At 47.0% G+C, this 23,150-nt stretch overlaps 1 long non-coding RNA gene across 1 annotated transcript in view; it reads right to left on the bottom strand.

Annotated features, from left to right (window-relative positions):
* Window positions 1-13,956, bottom strand: part of LOC138352890 (uncharacterized) — a 460,756-nt gene extending 446,800 nt beyond the window's left edge. The window contains exon 1 of the long non-coding RNA XR_011222928.1: window positions 13,827-13,956. This is a non-coding gene — a long non-coding RNA (uncharacterized lncRNA). The remainder of the gene's footprint in view (window positions 1-13,826) is intronic.
* Window positions 13,957-23,150: the final 9,194 nt, after the last annotated feature.

Below are 23,150 nucleotides of genomic sequence, written 5' to 3'. Positions count from 1 at the left end.
CTGCCTGCCTGCCTGCCTGCCTGCCTGCCTGCCTGCCTGCCTCCCTCCCTCCCTCCCTGCCTCCCTCCCAAGCATTGCCTGCCTCCCTGCCTATATCTCAGCCTCTCTCTGCCTGCTTGCCTCCCTCCCTGCCTCCCTCCCTAGCTCTGCCTGCCTGCCTGCCTGCCTGCCTGCCTGCCTGCCTGCCTGCCTCTTCCTGCCTGCCTGCCTACATTTCAGCCTCTCCATCCCTGCCTACCTCCCAGCCTCTTCCTGCCTGCCTGCCTACATTTCAGCCTCTTCATCCCTGCCTACCTGCCCATCCACCCACCAGTCAGCCATCACTGACACAATGTGTGCATTTGGAGCCGACATGGTGCACGGATGTTCCTTGATTGTGCTGATATGTCCAACAAAGTCGCGGAATGAACACTCCAGCTTCTTGACAAATCGAAATATAGTGCTAAAATTAAAGTTGCATTAATTTTAGTGTACAATAGTTTTCATAAACTTTATTGTAGTACTCAACATACAGCAGAACTACTCAACACAAGTGTTAATGGCATAATACACTACAGTATGTATTTACTGTACAGCATTCACAACTCCATGAGACTTCAAGATGGACTTAACTCCAACAATAAGGTAAATAACAAATGTAACACAGTATTTGTTAGTAGAGTAATAATATATAGGTACAGTATATAATATGATAATGCATTTTTTTGTCTACAAGAAAAAAAAGACTGATGCAAACGCCTCCTGAAGGTCACCTCTTGCAACGAATCCAACGCTCCAACGAACTGGGGTCGGTCCCATATAGTACGTTGAATCAAAGTTTGTACTGTATATAGTGTAATAACAGCAAAGCTATTTGTTTATTGTTTTATGAACATAATAATTGAATCACTAATATGAACACAATAATTTTGAGTACAACGATGGTTCACACATTTTATTACATAAATCACAATACACACTATTGAATAATATTACTGCAAAAACTACAAAGAAAAAATCAGAGACATTGAAATAATTAGATAATAATATCTTTGTGGCACCCTCTGCCTGACAGCTGGGGCGGAGCAGACCTTGTCTGGCGCCTGCTCTGTTAACGCCTATTTTTTTTTGCCAGACTTCCCCGTCCTATTGCGGCCAAAATATGCCACCTACGATTCTTTTGTTATTTTTTCCGTGATCAGGGAACACAAATGAACACATTTATAGGACGATTTTTTTTTTGTTTTGCACCTGTTTGTGTTGAAGGCAAAGAGGCCCTTTTTGACAAGCGATTTTTTGCCAAAAGCGGTTTGAGGGTTAAGGTGATCAAAATTGCCCCATAGCAAAACCTACATAACGGTAGAAGTTTCTCGCCACTCAAATGTGTAATTACCTAAGTGTAGTTACAGGATGAGAGCTACGCTCATGGTGTCCTGTCTCCCCAGCACTCTTTGTCCTATAATGTTTTGAAACTACTGACAGTTTTAGCCTCCACCACCTTCTCACCTAACTTGTTCCAACCATCTACCACTCTATTTACAAAAGTGAATTTTCTTATATTTCTTCGGCATTTTTGTATAGTTTAAATCTATGACCTCTTGTTCTTGAAGTTCCTGGTCTAAGGCATTCTTCCCTATCAATTTTAGCGATTCCTGTTGCTATTTTGTACGTAGTGATCATATCACCTCATTTTCTTCTATCTTCTAGTTTTTGCATATTTAATGCCTCTAACCTCTCCTCGTAGCTCTTACCCTTCAGTTCAGGGAGCCACTTAGTAGCATGTCTTTGCACCTTTTCCAGTTTGTTGATGTGCTTCTTAAGACATGGGCATCACACAACCGCTGCATTTTCTATTTCTAGCTTTGGCCTAACAAAAGTCATGAACAATTTCTTTAGTATTTCGCCATCCAAGTATTTAACCCTTTAACTGCGCCGCCCCCCCCCCCCCCATCAGTGCGCAGGAAATAAATTATCTTGAAAAAATTCTTTTGTTTTTTTAAAGTGTCAAAAACCCTTCCCTCAGTATGGGTATGTAAAAAAAAATTCAAAATTGAACTTACTTTGGCTGCTATGGGGTCCGTAAGTCGGCGTGTGACATCATCATTCCACGTTCGCCCATGACGTACGCTCCCGGGGCCAGTAGGGCACCTGGGGTGGGGCGCGCGAGTTGCCACGAATATATTTTTGTTCATTTTTTGCGCACAGTTCCGAATACATTTTATTTGCATTTATGTGCTAATCCTATGTATAATAAACACGTACACTATATTATGGCAGTAAAATGTCCATACTATCCGAGGACACTGTGTTACGTGCATGACACTTATGTACACTTATGTTGCACATATTTACCATGTATCATGCTAATTCATGTATACTCTATATACAATCTATTTACAGACTATACACTTTGGCAATTCTGCAATGGCAATTCTGAAGTTAGAAAGCGTGGCATAGGCTCCTCGCACAATATTCTTTATGTGGTCCTCAGGTGATACTTTTCTATCTACAACCACCCCTAGATCTTTTTCTTTATCAGAATTCTTTAACCCTTAAACTGCGCAACGCGCCTGCAGGCTCACGTCTGGTTTGCGCAACGCGCCTCCGGGTATTTGTATTTTTCATGTTCCATTCAAAACTCCCGCGGCTACATGGGGTTCACATCAGCTTCCTCAGGGCTCTTGTAAACAGATGCCATCTTTAAAAAAAATCGTGGTCCACATTCCCGGGTGTGGGAGCCTCAGTAGTGTGTGAGCAACCAAGGCTGGCGCTCACAGCATGAGCGCACAGCACTGCTGTTCAGCGTGTGACCACAGCATCGCCTAATAATGTCAAAATATATATATATAACTTGTATTATTTAGCTATGATAGTGTTATAGAAGAGCCTGAGTGTGATAATGACTGGGTACAATGTTCAAATATCAGTGATTCAATGCTGTTCACAATGTTCACAGCGCTAGCCACAGCACCACAGCATTATTTCGTCCATCTAGGAATCTTCAAATGATTTCTTAGGTTCCTTTTCAAAATAAATGTGTGGTCAATTGTTCATTTACAGGAATTAGTGACCAGGATTGTGATAATAGCAGGAATGTGGTTATAATTAGCATTGTGCGTAGTATTGTGGAAGGAGGAATTTTGGTGAGGGAGGGAGGGCGAGAATTGAGGTATATGTATATGCTCTTATGTATAACTCTGTCAAAAGCCTTTTTTTAGGTCCAGATAGATGCAGTCAACTCAACCCAACCAATAATCTCTTCGGTAAAATCACTGCAGCCCAATCATAAAACCAGCGTTGAATGTAATGAAACGCCATTTTCTGGGTGAGATCCGGAGGCTCCCCGGAGCTTTACCGGCTGATATGCTAATGTCAGACTGGCATCAGTCATGTGTATGGAGTTCTAGGGCCTACCGGGGACCACGGCCAGAACCTGGCCCCCTCAGAGAGGCAAGGGGAGCAATGGCCTATAGAAACCCCCGTGTGGTTGGAAGCATTCTATGTCTGCCATTGACCGGGTCAAGCATCCAGAAAGGTAAGCATTCCAAAACAAACCCCTATTCTGGTGAAAATTGCTACCTAAAGCCGAACTAGTGGATAGAACTCTTCAACACAGAAAACAAGGAAACTAGTATGACGTCATACGTCACCGCGCCGCTGTCTGCGCAGCTCCCCCCTCCCCGGGAGGGGGGAAGGGGGAGCCCCAGACCTCCCACGCCAGCTATCCACCCATCAGTTCTGAGGCTGGATGTCAAAACACGCGAAAAACCGCCAACCGGAGGGAGGGAGGGTTGCCGGAGAGCCTCCGGGTCTCACCCAGAAAATGGCGTTTCATTACATTCAACGCTGGTTTTCTGGGGGGAGCTCCATCGGCTCCCCGGAGCTAACTACCCACAGAGGAAGGTCAAAGGGACGGAACCAGGAGGCGGGCACCACGCACCTCCCACGGAAGCGAGACAACCGGCAGCAAACGCCAACACAAGGCGCCACAGCCCCGAAAAGTCCCGGGAACAACACGAGAACAACGAGCAGCAAGGCCCCTGCACGAACACCAAAAATCAATGCCCGAAAGACCGCAAGGCCACGTCACCCAGACGGCAGCGAAGCCACGAATGCCACAGGCATGAGGGAAGAATACAGGCAGTTTAGCCGCAAGAACACGGCCGACCACCCGGGACACTATCACCCGCGAACCGGGAAGAACAGAACCGGATCAACACAAAACGCGCTCCGAACCCAAACACCGTGGCACGCAAACAACAGCGGAGGGCCGCAACTGAACACAAAAAACGATACACTCCCGGCCCGACCAACGAAGCACCAGCAAACCATGGACTCCTCCAGAACGCAGCAGCCCCACCCCACGCCAGAAAAGATGGAGACTGCTGCCACCGAACAACCAAAACGCTAAAACCGAAGGAGCAAGAAAACACAGCGACTCGACCCCCAGAGGCAAAGGCCAAAAGGAAAGAGCCGACGAAAAAACACACCGGAACCGAAGGGGCACTACCAACCGAGGAGAAGACAGAGCACGCTGACCAGAGACCAGGATGGTGCAAGTGGCGCACGCACAGGCCGGAGGTGAAACGACGCACAAGACAGCTTACCAACGGTGCAGAAGCAACACCAAGACCGAAAGCAAGCTGAAGTGGCTCCGCCCGCGCTGCACGAAAAGAGGCGACAGTATGTGGCAAGACGACGGCCCCCAACCCCCACCAGAAAACCAAGCCGAGAGTAAACCAAGCTAACAAGAGTAACCACCTAAGAAGGAACAGGAAAAGGAAGGACCGCCTTCCACAAGAATTCTAGAGAACAGCATATAGCACATAGAGGTGTCTAGAAACGAAGTGAAACGAAAGCTCTTGGAGCTGAGTAAGAACAAAGCAGTTGGCCCAGATGGAGTTTCACCATGGGTTCTGAGAGAATGTGCAGTCGAGCTCAGCATTCCACTTCAGCTGATTTTTCAGACATCTCGTGTACAGGAGTCGTAGCAGATGTGGGGAAAAAGGCTAACATAGTTCCAATCTACAAAAGTGGCAGCAGGGAATACCCCCTCAATTATAGACCTGTATTATTGACAAGTTTAATAGTCAAAATATTTGAAAAAATAATAACAACTAAATGGGTAGAATATCTGGAGAGAAATTATATAATATCAGACAGACAGTATGGTTTTCGACCTGGAAGATTCTGTACATCGAATTTACTCAGTTTTTCTGGGGGGAGCCCCGTCGGCTCCCCGGAGCTTTACCAGGCTGATATGCTAATGTCAGACTTTGGCATCAGTCATGTGTATGGAGTTCTAGGGCCTACCAGGGACCACGGCCAAAACCTGGCCCCCTCAGAGAGGCAAGGGAAGCAATGGCCTATAGAAACCCCCGTGTAGTTGGAAGCATTCTATGTCTGCTATCGACCGGGTCAAGCATCCAGAAAGGTAAGCATTCCAAAACAAACCCCCTATTCTGGTGAAAATTGCTACCTAAAGCTGAACTAGTGGATAGAACTCAACAGAAAACAAGCAAACTAGTATGACGTCATACGTCACCGCGCCGCTGTCTGCGCAGCTCCCCCCTCCCCGGGAGGGGGAAGGGGGAGCCCCAGACCTCCCACGCCAGCTATCCACCCATCAGTTCTAAGGCTGGATCTCAAAACACGCGAAAAATCGCCGACCGGAGGGAGGGAGGGTTGCCGGGGAGCCTCCGGGTCTCACCCAGAAAATGGCGTTTCATTACATTCAACGCTGATTTTCTGGGGGGAGCCCCATCGGCTCCCCGGAGCTAACTACCCACAGAGGAAGGTCAAAGGGACGGAACCGGGAGGCGGACACCACGCACCCCCCACGGAAGCGAGACAACCGGCAGCAAACGCCAACACAAGGCGCCACAGCCCCGAAAAGTCCCAGGAACAACACGAGAGCAACGAGCAGCAAGGCCCCGTATGAACACCAAAAATCCATGCTCGAAGGACCACAAGGACACATTGCCCAGACGGCAGCGAGAGCAGCGAAGCCACGAATGCCACGGGCATGAGGGAAGAACACAGGCAGCTTAGCCGCAAGAACACGGCTGACAACCCGGGACACCATCACCCGCGAACCGGGAAGAACAGAACCGGATCAACGCAAAACGCGCTCCGGACACAGACGCCGTGGCACGCAAACAACAGCGGAGGGCCGCCACTGAACATAAAACACAACACACCCCCGGCCCGACCAACGAAGCACCAACAAACCATGGATCCCTCCAGAACGCAGCAGCCCAGCCCCGCGCCAGAAAAGATGGAGACTGCTGCGACCGAACAACCAAAACACTAAAATCGAAGGAGCAAGAAAACTCAGTGACCCGACCCCCAGAGGCAAATGCCAAAAGGAAAAAAGAGCCGACGAAAAAACACACCAGAACCGAAGGGGCACTACCAACCGAGGAGAAGACAGAGCACGCTGACCAGAGACCAGGATGGTGCAAGCGGCGCACGAACAGGCCGGAGGTGAAACGACGCACGAGACAGCTTACTAACGGTGCAGAAGCAACACCAAGACTGAAAGCAAGCCGAAGCGGCTCCACCAGCGCCGCACGAAAAAAGCCGACAGTATGTGGCAAGATGACGGCCCCCAACCCCCACCAGAAAACCAAGCCGACGCTAACAAGAGTAACCACCTAAGAAGGGACAGGAAAAGGAAGGACCGCCAAAATACCCCATACTGCCGCCAAGAGAAGCACGCAGGTGGGACACCTACCACGAAGCCACCCGACCACCAACCGGAGGCGAGACTGCGAGGCAGAACGTAAGCAGCCCCGACAAGACCCCTCCGAGCCCAGGAAAAGGTGGAGCCGCAGGAAGATCTCGGGCGCGACCACCGAAACCCAGTCGGCACAAAGAGATGGAACATCTGCCGAACAGAAAAACTCCCCAAAGCAAGCAAGCCTGCCAGGAGTTCAGAAACGACGGGTCCGATGCGAGACATCGCAAGACCCCAAAAAAGCAACCGGCAGGGCAAGCTAGGAAACCAAAGAAGGCGGAAGCGTTGCCGCCAGAACAGTACCCGAACCAAGGGGTACGAGCAACTGCAATAGACTGAGACAAAGAAGCACACCACAGGACACAGGCTGAAAAATGCCCAAGAAGCCAAGGAACACACGCAGAACACCCCTGCTGCAGAGGAGGCAGGATGAAAGAGCAGAAGCACAAAAACCACCAGGGGTGGACAATCAGGCAGGGACAGAAAACCCTCACGCACATGAGAGTGCCAAACCAGGTACCCGAAGACCACGAAAAACAACAAGCAAACCCCCATACGCAAACCCCAGGCACAAAACAGCAGCAAAGTGCCACACCACAACCGGACACAGGAACAAGGATACGCCACCACGAAACACGGTACCAATGCACACGTGCAGTAGCAGCAACAGGCACCACCGCAACATGTAAATAGCAACTCGCTTCTGCAAAGGCAGAGAACGGAGCAGGCAGACCCCAGACAGGGCCAACGGAGACACAACAAAACCCAGCAGGCCCAGAAACCTGCACAACATGCGACCGACGGCGGAGAAACCCCGCTCGATACTTGCTGGATGGGGTACTGGGAGCTCATTTACACCCCAAGCCCGGCCCAAGGCCAGGCTAGACCGGCCTTGGCTTGGCTGCTCCTAGGCAGCTGCTAGGAGCGGCCCGCAGGCCCACATACCCCACAACCAGGACGGGCTGGAACTTCTATTCGAAAACAGGCTAGTGTGCCCCGGAAATCCACGGACGTACCAGCAATAAGGCTTATGCTCGCAAGTAGGTCGTGTAACAACCGCAGACCGCTGATGGTTATACAGTGTTCCCCTAACTGTTCCTATAGCACCATTGCACTCCACTGGTACTATCCCACAAGTTCTTCCAGATAGGCGGGACCCAAGAGCCAGAGCTCAAACCCTGCAAGCACAGCCCAGAGCCTTACCAGGTGAGTACAGAACCAACCCCACAATCCCCACACCTCACAACATTTAAAAAGGTGGGTCCCCTGAATGACTCTAGCATGGGTTGGACATGCACATGAGGGGGACAGGAAGGGTTGAAAAAGGGACAGTCACTGGTGTGCGAACGGTCTCAGTCGTACAAAAATATACCTAAATAAAGACAGGTACATAAACAACACCGCATCCAGCGCCCGGCCAAAAGACGCCAGACCGCAGAAACTCACCTGGCGAACGGTGGCACGAACGTGACGCGACTCAACCGCGCCCAGAAGAACCTGGAAGCACCGCCAGGTGAAGACGCCAGAGCCTGGACCCGGCCGGACCCGCAGGAGAGCAGGGTAGAGGCGAAGGAGGCGGCCCACACCCATGACAGGGAAAACCGCGGCGTCCTCCCCACAACTGGGAACCAGGACACCCCCGGAGCGAAGGGGCACATACTGCAGCCAAGGAGAAGAGTGAGAGGCGAAGCACTTGAGCAAAAAGGGCGCAAAACACCAACACTGAAACACACCGCCCAAACCAAAACAAACTCCACGGCGCATGCGCATGACACGCTGGCCGAACCGCACAACCCTCTCTGCGGGAAGGCACCAACCAGGAATACTGCACTAGAAAAGTAGCCAAAAGAGGAAGCAGGAACAATAAAACCGGCCAATGAAGCGAAGACAGAGCCGAAAAAGGAACCCAACCGGGCCACAAGCAGCCCAACAAGGCTACAAGTAGCCCAACAGGGCTACAAGTAGCCCAACAGGGCTACAAGTAGCCCAACCGGCCCACAAGTAGCCCAACCGGGCCACAAGTAGCCCAAAACGGTGACAAGGACGAGAAGCCGACAGACGTTCCAATAATGCGGGAAGTAACGAAAACCTTCCCGAACCCTCGAGAACACAGAAGCCAACACTAGTCCCGAAGGAACACAAAGGCACAGGCGCACCCGAGACCAGAAGTCACGTAGAACCCCAAGAACAGGGAAACATGACGAAAACACCGTCCCAAAAAGGGTGGGAGGAAACATCCACCCACAGGACGGAACCAACCGACTTAAAGGCCAAGGAACCGAGCCCGGGGAGGGGCCGACGCCCAACAGCACGTACGGCGAGTGGGGAGGAAAGACCCCACTCCGCGTAACCACAAGCCCCGCCTAGAAGGGGATAAAAAAAACCCACGGGGTCCAACGGGGCCAAGGACCCCCAAGTCAGCCCCTCCCCAGCCCCGGGAACCTACACGACAGGCCCCGGGGCCGAGCCGTTCCCCCAAAGTCCCGGCTGTACCAGAAAACCGGGGCAGTCGTGAAAACACTAAGGAAGGGAGCCCACTGGCAGACTCTTACAACACGGCTGGAGGAACAAGCTCAAATGCTCCCGTCACTACCCCAGAAGGGGAATTCCCCGAGACTGGCCGAGTCTCAACACCATCAAAACCCCGCCCCGAACCTACAGACGGTATGGAACCGGATGCAGGCAGGAAGGGGGATCCAGGAGAAAGACAAGGGGGCGTGGATGGAACCAAAGCAACCAACACCCCCAAGTCCCAACACGAACCAAAACGGGGCAGCCCCGGGGCTCCCGGGAGTAAACCACGAGAACGTTGCCACCACCAAGGCTCAAAGTGCAACGCCCCTGCTGCCCGCACCCGCTTAGTCAGCACAACCGGGTAACCGAGCCACAACGAGCAATCAAACTCGCAGGACTCCGGGTCGAAGGTGTCACCGACCCCACAAGCAGCAGATGGAGGCAAAACAGAGTCACCCAGAGAAAAGGGGTGAGAGCAACCCTCAAACTCGCTGGAAGCAAGGGGGGACTCTGGGGTCACATCCATCGGACCCACGCGCCCCCAGGGGTTTCCCAGGGTCCCGAGCGTTTACTATAAGAGGACTCGCGCTCAGGTAATCCCAGGCAAGGTACTGCTAACTGGCACCCAAAGCTACCAAACAACTTTCTAAGAGCTGAACCCCCGGGACGTGTACACTCACGGGGACCTAGCAGGGGGTACCACCAGAAAATACTCAGAACACAAGGGACACAAGGGGCAAGAACGAAGGCAGACCCCCCACCAGGTAGATAAACAAAAAGAAAAAGAAAACCCCGCAAGAGGACAGCGTACCCAAGCGGAACAGAGTTGGCCGTCATGATTGGTAAAGACAAGCTGCACAGTACCTTGCGCCCCACCAGTGCAAAAACTGCCCCTTACTCTAAGGCGAAACAAGGGAGACAGAACACCCAAGCACACAAAGAGCGGCCTAAAACCAAGCAGTAAACGGCCTAGCAGGGGCAGGACCCAAGGAACTTGTGGAAGGTGGCCCCAAGCCCCAAGGGCAGTACTTACAGGGAACCTAGGGAAGGGAACCCTAGGCGCATGCAGCCCGATTACTGGAGAATCACTCCCAGCTCACGCACCCACCTAGAAAACAGACACCACACTCTAGGTACAGTGCTGAAACAACCACTGGAGCCGGAGCACATAACCGGTGCCTAAAGCATCAGCCAAAGAACTGATGGGTGAATAGCCGGCGTGGAAGGTCTGGGGTTCCCCCTTCCCCCTCCCGGGGAGGGGGGAGCTGCGCAGACAGCGGCACAGTGACGTATGACGTCATACTAGTTTGCTTGTTTTCTGTTGGGGAGTTCTATCCACTAGTTCAGCTTTTAGGTAGCAATTTTCACCAGAATAGGGGGTTTGTTTTGGAATGCTTACCTTTCTGGATGCTTGAACCGGTCGATGGTAGACATAGAATGCTTCCAACCACACGGGGGGTTTCTATAGGCCATTGCTCCCCTTGCCTCTCTGAGGGAGCCAGGTTCTGGTCATGGTCCCCGGTAGGCCCTAGAACTCCATACACATGATTGATGCCAAAGTCTGACATTAGCATATCAGCCTGGTAAAGCTCCGCGGGAAGCCGACGGGGCTCCCCCCAGAAAAGAATTTTTTCCCGAGAATTTATTTCTTGCGCACTGGGGGGAGGGGGGTGTCATATTTATAGGCCGTGCAGTTAAAGGGTTAATGATTTTTTTGCTTTGACTTTATGTACCATTTCACAAGCTTTTCAGTCCCTGACACTTTGTACAAAAAAGAATTCCTTTCTTCTTCATTTCTATCCCCATTTTGACATCTCTCTTCAATGAGGTTCATTTTCAACTTTTCTCTGTCCTCTTTTCAGAGGTCTTGTCTTATTGACCAAAGTTTGCCATCCTCATCACATTGCCATTTTCTGGTATTCCGAAGCCCTTCTGTCATATACTTCACTCCATTAAACATCACCTTTAAGGGGCGGTTCTTGTCTTTCTCATATATTCCTTTCCTCCTAAAATCACATACATGCTCCTTTGAATTTATTCCTTCTCCTAATCCTACTATTTTTCCTATGATTTTCATCTCTTAGATAAAAAAAGAGCTGGACCTGCGGACTGTGAGGCCGCGGAGGATGCTCCCACAACTGGACTACTGCGACTCCCTTGATCCACAAGGGCCGTGATAAAGGTTCGAACCTACGTTCCCGCTATTGTGATTTCTGATTATTGTGATTTATTGTGGAACCAACAGAACCCATGCCACACCCACAACAAAACAAAGGGCAGTTTACCAGCCAGGAACACTCCGGAACCTCCAAACGCACGCACTCAATACAGGGAAGAAGTACCAATCTCAAAAGAGGGCGAACCCATAATAGAGGATGGAATTCAGGTCTCGCAGGAGGTATGCAGTAAAAGCCTCCTGAACCTCCCGCATGGAGATACGAGGCAGAAAACCTCTGGAAAGATGGGGGCCAAGGTACCCAAAGGGGCCCAGAACTGAACCCGGGGAGGAGCCGAACCCAAATCATACTCATACAGGGAAGGGGGGGGGGATAGAAAACCCCCCTACCCCTGCAACTACAAGCCGCACAAAGAGGGCACTAGCACCCAAGCAAAGTCAAAGGGGCCCAAAGTCCCCAGATCAACTCCTCCCCATCCCCGGGATCCCCCAATTCGGGACAAGATGAAGAGCAGTCTTCCATACTCTCTACCCCTGAAGAAAATGCAGAGTCCAGGGGAAAGGTTGACAAGAATGGGGCCTGCTGGTGGGACCCAGAAGCCTAGGTAGGAGGAACTGGCTCAAGTGCCTCCATCCCCCACCTGAATGGGGCAGCCCACGAAGCTGCCCGAGTCTCATTACCAACTGTTCCAACTCCAAAACCCTCAGATGTTTTGGAGCCAGAAGCAAGGGGAGGATTAAAATCAGGGCAAGGACCAGGGAGCGCAGTCTGAACCAAAGTCGAAGCGACTAACGCCCCCAGGTCTGGGTCCCTGTAACCAAAGTGAGGCAGCCGCAGGGCATCCAGGTGGGAAACCAATCCAGCGCGTTGCAGCAACCCAAAGCTAGCATGCAACGCGAATGCTGCCTTTACCCTAACAGTAATATCAGAATAATATTGAAGAACAAGCAGAGAACACGACTCGCAAGACTCCAGGTCAAAGGTGTCGTTGACTCAAGAGGCAGCATGACGGAGGCAAAAGAGGTGACTGTCACCCTGAGACAAGGACACACAACAACCTTCAAACCTGCACAAGGCGGGATGGGACCCGGAAGACATATCCAATGGTCTACTAAGCCTTGATAGGGTTTTTCAGGGCCCATAAGTAGACTGATATGGGAAGCACCCAAGGTTTTGCTAAGTGGTTAAAACCGAAAGCTAACAAGGGGGGAGTGAACTGAAACTCATGCGACATGTACAATCATGGGGGCCTAGCAGAGGACCACTAAAATATTATTAGTGGAAATATAGCCACTCCAGGCAGACCCCCACCAGGCAAGAAAACAAAAACATACGAAAAAACGAAAAATCCTGCAAAAGTATAGCGTCCCCAGAGGAAACAGGTACTGGCCACTGCTAGGTGGGCAGGCTACACAGCACCTTGATACCCCAACCAGCATGATACCACTTCCTACCCAAGGCCAAACAATGGCCACAAAGCCCCAGCTGGCCCCAAGGGCGAGGTAAATGCCGAGCGCAAGAACTTCCATGGAAATGAGTTCCCGAACGCCCCAGGGAAGATAACCCTAACACGCAAGGGCAGTACTCGCAGGGAGCTTAGGGCAGGAAGCCCCTAAGCACATACAGCTCCCGGCACTGATGAGGGACACGTGGCCACCACACACAACGACACAACAAAAGTCGCCACGAAGGCAAAACACCGCCAAGGCATTTGAGGCCAGAGAAGAGTCCGCCCCGGATCACATTAGCGAATGAACTGGATGACTGAATAGCCGGTGCAGGAAGGTCCAGGGCTCCACCCTCCCCCTCTCGGGCTCTCTGGGAAGGAAGGGCTGCACGAACAAGCAGCGCGGATGTAGAATGTGATGTTTGCTTGTTTCGTTGGGATCGGAGGGAGTTCTACCTGTTTTCAGTTTTTAGTTATTAGTTTCTTGCCATGTGGAGGTTTGTTTTGTTATGCATACATTTCTGGGTGCCTAACCCCAGTCAATAACAGACAAGGAAAAACCCCCAACCACAAGGGGGTTTTCCAGGGCCATTGCACCCTGCAACCCGCTCTGAAGGGGCCAGGTTCTGGCTCGTGGTCCCAGGTAGGTCGAACTCCATAGCTAATGCCCCGGTCTATTATAGCACACATTAGCCCGATAGGTCCAGGGAGTCAAAGGGGCTCCCCACAGAAAGGATACAGCTCATGAAAATATTCCTGAAAAGCAAAGACTACATGATTCAAATACTGTAGAGCACAATTAACTATGATTCTAATGAGGTGAGTAGGCTATGATTTTGTTGCTGGTACAATGATGGCCAAGTTGTATCAAGAAATACTTTCCAATATTTTTAAATTTCTATAGTGGCTCTCCATAACAGTTTGTTCAACACATTGATGTATTAATATACAGTAATAGCTTACCACTCACCGTATTAGCCTCGGCCTGTAACAGGTCAGCAACATCAATGTGCCCATTCTCACAAGCTTAAGTTAGTGAAGTCTCTCCTGCTCATGTCTGGGCATTGACATTAGCGCCAGCTTCAATCAGATACCTGAGAAGATAGGAGTTTAATTTTATTCTTGGGTGCTTTAACCTTTAACATGCTAGGGGTATAATATCATTTCTTCCCCACAGGCGCATGTAATTTAAAAAAAAAAAATTCTTCCTAACCTGTTAATTTGTGTTCACTGATCACGGGAAAAATAATAAAAAAATCATAAGTGGCATATATTGCCCGCTATAGGGCGGGGAAGTCTGGCAAAAAATAGGCGCTGACTCAGCGTGCGTCCCAGGCGGTCTGTTGCTCGCCAGCTGTCAGGCCGGAGTTGCCACAAAGAGATAATTACCTAATTATTTCAATGTCTCTGATTGACTTTTCATAGTTTTTTGCTGTAATATTATTCAATAGTGTGTAGTTTGATATATTTATATAATAAAATGAGTGAATCATCGCTGTACTCAAAAATATGGTGTGCATATTATGTTCTATGGTGATTCGGTGAAATATGGTGATTCAATTATGTTCATCAATCAGTGAACAAATACTTTGTCGGTTATTACACTATAAGCACAGGTTATATATAAGTATCTGCATGTTTTGTTCACTCTAACGAACCACTAAGTAGGTATTATGAATCAAAAAGTAACGAGGAGTGACCGCCGTGTACCAGCCAGCCACTCACGCCCTCCCTCAAGTCATCTGACTCACCCACATTCTCCTCCCACAATACTGTTTTTGCTATAATTCACTATATACAGATGTTATATATAAGTATCTACATTCGTGTTCACCATAACGAACCACTAAGTTGGCATGCTGAGTGGCAGTGCCAGTGGCAGCCCGCCACTGGTTGCTACTTCCTCCCTCCCTCAAGTCACCTGACTCACCCACATTCTCCTCCCACAATACTGTTTTTGCTTTTATTCACTATATACAGACGCTATATATAAGTATCTACATTCGTGTTCACCATAACGAGCCACTAAGTTGGTATGCTGAGTTGCAGTGGCAGCCCGCCACTGGCTGCCACCCCCTCCCTCCCTCACCTCACCTGACTTGCCACCATTCTCCACCCACCATACTGTTTTTGCTTTTATATACAGACGTTATATATAAGTATTTACATGTTTTGTTCACAATAACTGTACATCTAAGCTTGTATAAGCTGTAAGTTATATATAAGTATTTACATGTTTTGTTCACAATAACTGTACATCTAAGCTTGTATGGTGAGTAAAGGCACAAAGACGTAGGACCTCACACAGTCAGCTGATGGCTGCCGCCCTCAAGGCCAGACGCACTAATATTTCTCCTCCAACAATACTGTGTGGTGTTATTACGCTATATACACACATTATATATAAATATCTACCTGTTTTATTCACCATACTTCTACAAGTAAACTGGTATGGTTCAAATTCAAGTATGTTTATTGAGATAAGCAAGAAATACATCTCAAAGGGATAGAGTAGCTTAGGCTATTTCTACCCCCCTCTACTTCAAGTCCCTCAAGGGGCGCACAAATTCAGTGAGTACAAATAGATGAATAACATTACAAGAATACCATTTAACATTGCAGGTTTATATAGTAAGTACAGCATATAATTGTTACACTCTCGGGGCAAAATTCTTGTAGCTCCTAAGTATACTGTTTATCATACCATTATCACACATCCAAACAATTTGATGTGGTACACTATTTATTTCCTTATTTCTATAGTTTTCAATATGTTGACACTCTAATACATAATGTTCTAAGGTGTGGGCGTGTGGCATACTACATAATTTACACTCCTTATCTTTTTCACTGACATCAACACCGTATTGCCAGATATATTTGTATCCTAATCTTAATCTCATGTAAATTGAATCCTTCCAAGTAGACTTTCCTTTACCATAAGTGAAGGATGAATTTGTATTTATTATTGAATAATTCTTAAGTGTGTTACTACTGTCCACCATTGCCATTCTCTTTATCATTTCTTCACCCTCCTGGATCATCTTGATTCTTGTTTTTATTTGTTTCAAGGTTAACTGACATACAACATCAACAAGAGTTTTTTCAGTGGCTCTCTTCGCTATGTCATCAACTACCTCATTCAACAGTATTCCCACATGTGAAGGGATCCACATGAATCTTACTTTATACCCAGTTTTTTCTAGTCTCTTAACATTCTCTCTACACTCTATCACAATATTCTGATCCACTGGGCGTCTGCTATTTAAAGACTCTAACGCTCCTCTGCTGTCAATAAAGAAGCAAGCATTTTTACCACATTTGACTACTTCCTGTAATCCTGCTAATACTCCTTGGAGTTCAGCCTGCGTTGAAGAGACATTGTCAGTTAAGTGGCGTCCAATAACAGGATCTACAGTGCCGATGTCAGTGTACTTCCTGATCGAGACTCCACATCCTGCCTTCCCATCCCTAGCTACTGACCCATTACAATATACATGTAGAGTGTTTTCTGTAGGCAGTTTTCTAATTATACAATCATATGTTGCCCTCAGCTCTCCTATTTCATACATACTTTTTTCTTATGCAAGGAAGTAATTACTACATCTACATTACAATCCTCCCATGGTGGTGTAAATTTTCTCTTGGCCACAGCAATACACTCTGTAATAACATCATACTTTATAACATTATAACATAATTTATTCATATATACTCTCTTCTTCATCATACACTGTTCACTACTTCCCACCTTTTGAACCGAGAGGATTAATTCATTAGCTCCCCCACCTCTCATTAATCTAATGGCAGAGGCTACATTTATCTCTTCAACTCTATCCCCAATACTCTGCAGATTCAATTCCATCCTCATTATCTCAATCATAGCATTTCTTGGGCATCCTAAGATAATTCTCATGACTTCATTTTGTACCTTCTCCAACTTGCCCATCCTACCTTTACCAAAACAAGAAATGACAGGTGCAGCATAATCAATAAGAGATCTTACAGTACTCAAGTATATCATTCGTAGCACAGGGACTCCCACTCCCTTTCCACAGCATGCCAAGGCCTTCAGAGGTTGTAATCTCTTCCGACATTGACCCAACAGTCTGTTCATCTCAGCTTCCAAACTCTCATGGGTATATCCAATGTATATGCCTAAATATTTATATATATTAACTCTCTCTATATTTTTACCGTTTATTTTCAATATAATGGGCCTCCGACTTCTACATTCAAACTTAGTTTTGTTTTCATTAACCACCAGTCCCATATGGTGACACAGGTTTCCGAAATTGTCCAACACTGTTTGAACCTTTGAAATATCCTTGCCCTGAAACAAAATATTATCGGCATATATGATTGGAGTTACCCCATTTGAGTATCTCTCAGATGCTATCTTATTCATTAGTACATTAAACAGGGTGGGACTCAACACTCCTCCCTGAGGTGTGCCGAGTTCAAAAGACCTCACACCTGACATACAACCTTGATACCACACCTGAGCCTTCCTTTCGTAAAGATAATCCCCTATCCAGCGCAATAATCTCCCTTTAACACCAAGACCAGCTAATTCATATAAAATAACCTCTTTGTTGGCTTTATCAAAAGCTCCTTGTAAATCAATGAAAACTATAATAATCATTTTCATTAGCTAGACATTTAATAATACAATCAGAGGTACTTTTTCCTTTAAGGAACCCGAACAAATTACTAGACAGCTGATCACCTATTATATATAAAAGTCTATTTAAAATGATCCTCTCCATCATTTTACAAAAACACGAGGTTAAAGACAGGTCTATACTCTCCATTGGCTTTAGGGATAGGGATGATCATAGCTTTTTTCCATTTACTGGGAATACTGCCCACTTTATAACCAATATTAAAGAGGTCTAAAAGTGGGCTTTTCGTCATAATGGCAAGTTCATTAAGTATTTCATAAGTTACTCCATCCTCCCCAGGGGGGCTAGATTTCCCAACTTTAATCGCCGTTATTAGTTCTTCTCTGGTAATACCTGTGCAAGTGACATCACCACTGTTACCTGCTATAAGTATAAAATCCTTTCTTAGATCTTTCCAAGAATCTAATGACTCTCTCGTTACAGCAGGTAATGAACTAAGTTTGGCAGCTTCCGCCCATTTATTTACGAGCCCATTTGCAATTCCTTGCGGGTCTGAATGTGCAACAAAATTGTGCTTTTTACCCCATATTTTATTTACGTCTTGCCAGATTTCCTTCAAGTTTCTGTTACTCCCAACTTTCTCTGCAAATTCCTGCCAATACTTGCTCAAATTTCCTTTCTCTTCTCCCCACACAGCCTAGCAACTGCCAGTAAAGCATTCTTCCCTTCCTCAGTCCTACCATTCCTATTCCAATCCCTGTGAGCTCTCCTCATTGTTAATGTCCACCCCTTAAGCATCTTGTCATGTGTATAATTTTCTTTTCTGGGGGGATGCCTTTTTATACTAGATGGTTTCCGGTTCAATGTTGCATTAAATACATCTACCTCCTTAATTAAATCTTCATAAAATGTTTCTGCCGAAACTGGCTTATAAGTATCATACCAAGACTTAATATGGCCAACAAGACCCCTTAATTCTCCCTCATTAAACTTTAACCTTTTCCTCTGAAGGCAGGCATGCTTTTTATCTAGTTTAAGCTGTATTTGTAATGCAAAATGATCACTTAGCATTTCATCCACAGTAAGACAATTCCCCTCTACGCCCTCAGCATTTATTAAACAAGCATAATCTAATCTCCCTCCCCTCAAATGAGTAGGAGAGGGCTCGTCCAGCAGTTGAACATCTTTATGTTCCTGCAAAAACTTGTACCATCTGCAACCATTCCTATTTGCTTTACCCCTTGATCCTAAAGCTGGATGTCTGGCATTAAAATCCCCTACCACAAGTGTATCTTCAGAAAAGAAGGAATCTGGAAAGTATCTTAAATCAAGGGAGCTATCAGAGATGTATAGATTAATGAAATTTAACTCTTGGTCCTTTAATTGTATCCGCAAGCTAATACTTTCAATACCTCTATATCTCTGAGGGATTCCAGTTATCTCGGCAGGTATGGTACTTTTGACATAACATGAGACCCCCCTAGTTCCTCCATCAGCATATAAGTGAAAGCCTCTATAGCCATTTAGCCTCAGAATGCTACCATCCCTATCCCCATTTTCCTGGAGTGCTACTATGTCAATATTCTCTCTAGGAGTATAATAGTGTACATCCACGCTCTAGTTTTTAATCCATTAATGTTCCAAGATAATATTCTCAATTTACTTTCATCCATAATTAATAATAAAACTACCTTTGCCCTGTCCGTCACATTCCATGAGATACGAGAGTACCTTAGAAACTTCCTTCTAACACCGTAACATTTTTTCTTTCTCCTCACTTTCACAACTACTACTAACATCGAAGGTAATATTATTCATATCTATTTTCTTTGTTATTTCTGTAACCCGTTTTACTTTAACCTTTCTTTCACCATTTGTCACAACAGGAGGTTGAACACTGCGAACACTACTAGAAAGTGTATTCTCCTGACTATCCTCTATCATCGTTACCTCATGCACATCATTACTTTCTTCTACGCACGTTTCACTTTCCATTTCACGTCCCGTTTTACTTTCAATTACACGTCCTGTTTCACCACCATCTTCACCCCATCTACCTTCCATAGTCAATTTTTCCAATGCCTCAATCCTCTTATCTAGTTTTTTTAGATACTCCAAAATTTGATTACCAACCTCAGAGGTGACCATATTGTCCTGAACCTTGTCGTCACAAGGTTTCAGTTTTTCCACTGCATGATGTACTTTCCCTAAGCTCGCCTTTACTTTCTCCGTCCCTTTTTCCCACACATTGATCATAGGGGCTGTCGTTGGCTTCCAACTGTTTCCTCCATGTTCCTCTTGCACAATCTTTCCTTGCTGCGAGGATACATCTATCCTGCTTGTAGGACCCGTCCTAGTCTCTTTCTGATGAGGCTTCATGGGGCATAGAGAGGAACCAGCATTGTGGCTGCCTCGACAGTTGCAACAAAATGGGACGATTTTTTCACTTCTTTCAATCTTGACTCTACACTCTCGCGAGTCGTGTTTTTTCCCACAATACCGACACCTGGAGTCAAACTGGCATTTCCATGCCATATGTCCCCAACGTGAACACTTCATGCACAGTATGGGCTCCTCAACGTATTTTGCAACGTTCCTATAGCCTAGTCCTTGCACAAAAATTTTCTCCAGCGCCTCACTCTTTACCAAGGCAACAACCTGGCTTTGTTTGTCACCACGAACACTGTTCCTCTTTGCCCAGACAACATTATCATTGTTAAGAAGAAGACAGTCAGGATCCAAATAAGTTGGAAACTTGAAAACTATGATCTTTGTGTGCAACATACCTTCTTCTAGAGGAACCATCACTACATTTTCAAAACCAACCGTCGTGAGGCGTTCCACGGCCTGTTCAGTCCCAACTGTTATGTAGGGCCGGTGAAGACCCTCCTTGAAGAGTGGTTTGTATTCCAAACATTGTTTAGCTAGACGTACCGTCCACTCTAGCTTTTGGTGGAAATTCAATTGGCATGTTGTAGGGAACAACAGCCTCTTCCTTCTTGTCTTGTCTTGCTTGTCTTGAGTCTTGCTGAGTAGGGTCTCATTCTTTGGTCTCTTTGTAATTTCATTGTCACTCTCACTGTCTCGCTGTCTGTTATTATTTCTCCGTTTCTTTCTGTTCACTAATACTTCAAACGGTCTGTTATCATCTTGTCTCTCCTCCTCACTACCACTTAGACATACCGCCTCAGCCATTTCTTCGACGCTGTCAATAATCGAGAACAAATTCACAATATCCTGTATCACCACGTGCAAAAACGAAGAGTGTGGGGCAATACTCCACCTCCCACCAATCAGCGGACGCCAAGAGTGCCAACCTTGCGACCGCACACAACCGTGGTCTGGACACGCTTAACTTGTATGGTGCCCAAAGACCATCGTGGTAACCAGTAAACAACACCGTCGTCTGCACGGTGGCGTCATGCAGACGACGCCACCGCCATCACCAAAATGGCGGCTCTCAACCTTCTCTTGCTGTTTATACCCTCTATACACACGTTATATATAAGTACAGTGGTACCTCGCATAACGATCGCCCCAAAAGACGAACATTTTGGGTAACGAATGGCCCGATCGGCGTCAAATTGTCCCGTATGACGAACGCTGGTTTGAGTAACGTCAACACCACACGGTGGGGACGCGCTGCTTCTTGCACATTCTTAGACGCCTCCGACCATTCAGGCTTATACACACATATAAATACACACACACGTGCGTATGCACATACACACGTGCACACAAACTGGAAAAGGTGCAAAGACATGCTACTAAGTGGTTCAGGTTAGAGGCATTAAGTATGCCAAAACTTGAAGACAGAAGAAAAAGAGGTGATATGATCACAAAATAGTAACAGGAATTGATAAAAATCGATTGGGAAGATTTCCCGAGACCTGGAACTTCAAGAACAAGAGGTCATAGATTTAAACTAGCTAAACACAGATGCCGAAGAAATATAAGAAAATTCACTTTCGCAAACAGAGTGGTAGACAGTTGGAACAAGTTAGGTGAGAAGGTGGTGGAGGCCAAGACTGTCAGTAGTTTCAAAGCGTTATATGACAAAGAGTGCTGGGAAGACGGGACACCACAAGCGTAGCTCTTGGTGTTTTTCCAACGTTGCAATCGTGAAAATTCTGTTATCTCTCTTCTAATGAGATGAGCCGCATGAAGGTTCGTTTGGTGTACAATATATTCCATGAGCGGCTTATCATAGAATGCTGTAAAATAATCACATTCACTCATATACTCTCCATTATCAGGGAAAAGCTCTGTAATCCCAATGTCCTTATTGTCAAAGGCAGGAATTCAGGGAATAAAACCAGCATCATCACTCCACACTAGTACACCTGGTGTCCTGCGAGACGCAGGGGGCGCAACAGGGGCACTACGGTGAAGAAGCGATGCACCCCGTGGACCAGGAGCTGAAGCCCGTCTACGCACAGTATGGCTGCTACATGCACGTGAGGTAGAAGAACGTGAACATGAGGCTCTTGGTGCCTCAAATTGTTCCATGCGGTGGCACTTGGCTGGGCAAGACGCTGCTGACGCGACAAAATCTCGCCCAGTAACACCACTGGTACTGGCACCAGGCTCAGTAACACTATGTTCTGATTCCACTTCACTAAAACCAGAAAAAGAGTCAGCTTCCTCTGACTTGTCACCGAAAATATCCTCAGACTCTAAATAAGCACAGGAACTGTATGGTCGTGGGTGAATTGGGGTAGACGCTGGGCGAGGTGGCATGGGTGAGCGTATAGGCCTCGCCATGGGAGGCGGCTGTATCTCATTTTCACTGTCCGTGCTATCTTCATCAGTCAATTGTGTGTAGTCTTTATCTATATCAGAGTCATCAAAATCACTTTCCTCACCATCGGAAAATAATTCACTGGTTATTTGCTCTTGGGTGAGTGATTGCGTGGGGCGTGCCCGGGAAGCGTTCGGCCGTGCGCTCGACATGGTGGCTGCTGGGTAACTGAGGCCTCCCAAGCGATAGTAGCGTGAGCTGGAGTTTTTTTCAAAATGGCGGCTGTTTACTATAGCCCCTGAGTAGCATATGGGGACCCCCTATACCCTGCGGGAATTTCAAATCGTGCGCAGTAGACCAAAGCATCATATGATATGATGCGATGCGCAATTTAAGGGTTAACCACCGCGCTGCGCCGAGTTTATTGGGAAATTCCCCGTGCGCATGAAATAAAGTGTTCCCAAAAAATTATTTTTTCTTCGTAAAATGATAAATTCCCTTCCCAGAACATGTCTATGTAAAAATAAATACCAAATTCCACTTACTTTGGCTCTGGGGACGTGGACAAGGTGCACTGTGACGTCATCAGGGCCTGGTCGTCCGTGCGTGAATCGCCCAGACACAGTCGCGTGGGGCATTCAAGCACTGGGTATTGCCACAAATATATTTTCAATTATTTGTTCTATGTATTTCCAATGTGGTTTTATTTGTTTTTTATCATATATGATGCATATATGTGTCCTCTACAATATGTATACAGTAGAACATTCATAATGTTCCAGGGAACTGTGATACATGTGTCAGTAATGTGTCCACAATAAATGTTTATTGTCAAAATATTACTTGTTAAAAATTCATTAAAATTACAATATGTACAGTTTCACACACTATTTACACAGTAACACACTGTATTACGCATTCAGTACTT

Source organism: Procambarus clarkii, chromosome 55 (genome assembly GCF_040958095.1).
Source record: "Procambarus clarkii isolate CNS0578487 chromosome 55, FALCON_Pclarkii_2.0, whole genome shotgun sequence".
Classification (NCBI taxonomy): domain Eukaryota; kingdom Metazoa; phylum Arthropoda; class Malacostraca; order Decapoda; family Cambaridae; genus Procambarus; species Procambarus clarkii.
This window is presented reverse-complemented; position numbering and strand designations above follow the sequence as displayed.